Source organism: Cicer arietinum, chromosome 1 (genome assembly GCF_000331145.2).
Source record: "Cicer arietinum cultivar CDC Frontier isolate Library 1 chromosome 1, Cicar.CDCFrontier_v2.0, whole genome shotgun sequence".
Lineage (NCBI taxonomy): Eukaryota > Viridiplantae > Streptophyta > Magnoliopsida > Fabales > Fabaceae > Cicer > Cicer arietinum.
Genome location: NC_021160.2, coordinates 43,682,381 through 43,683,422, shown reverse-complemented (window position 1 = coordinate 43,683,422; position 1,042 = coordinate 43,682,381). Strand labels below are relative to the sequence as shown.

At 24.2% G+C, this 1,042-nt stretch overlaps 1 non-coding gene across 1 annotated transcript; it reads right to left on the bottom strand.

The window, feature by feature from the left end:
• Nucleotides 1-969: 969 nt before the first annotated feature.
• Nucleotides 970-1,042, bottom strand: TRNAR-UCU (transfer RNA arginine (anticodon UCU)). Its single transcript has one exon. It is a non-coding gene; the product is annotated as a tRNA-Arg (tRNA).

Sequence of the window (1,042 nt, the reverse complement as noted above, 5' to 3'; positions counted from 1 at the left end):
GTTATGAGTGTGAAATAAACAGAATATGTAAAAGAATTATTTTATTAAAATTGTATACAGTTTAGTACATTCTCCCACTCAAATTTACAAATGCAATAATAAACAAGAACCATCATTGCATTTCTAACACTCTTAAAAAACTTATGTAACATACGAAAAGTGATAATACAATTTTTCAAAACCAATTCCATAGGTTTCTATGTTGAAAACTAAGTTCTGTGACAAATTTCCATAGGTTTTTCCACCTCTTTGATAGGACACTAGTACGAACGGCATCTTTAGTAGGAAGAAAAGAAAGTATAGAACCAATAATGTATTTTCAACATTTAATTAATTAATTAAATAATTAATCTAACAATTATAGCATTAATATTTTTCTATAACAATAACATTTCTAATTTATGTTTATATTGAAAGATTAAGTGTCAAAATTATCCTTTTCTTCATAAAAGAAAGGACAAAGTTTGATCTGTATCTCAAACTATATTTTAATTACTTGTTATTTTTATTACAAATGAAAAATAACATCTGACCATTACACATACTTATTTGTATTTGAATTTAAATTATATTTTATCGGTGTAAGAATTTTATACATTGGTGGTCAAACATAATTATTGAATAATTAAAAATATTTAACTTTAATTACAATTAAATTATTCATTTGGTTGATTGTAAGCTTATGATACCTAAATTTACGCTAATGTTATCTAAAAATTAAACTTTCTATAGTTATACACTATTAACTTAGAATATAAAAAAGATTAAAATAAAAAATACGATTGAAATAGAAAACATTACTTATGGAGGCAATTTTTTTTTTGAAAAAAAAAAGTTAACATTGTTTAATAAAGTTAGGTAAAAATAGTACATATAATATTGTAGAATAATAAAACATATATGTTAGGTAGACTATGAATAAATTTATTGGATTTGACTAAAGTGAAAACAAAAATAAAGAAAGATAAACACGCCCAGTGGGACTCGAACCCACAATCGCTTGATTAGAAGTCAAGCGCCTTATCCATTAGGCCATGGGCGC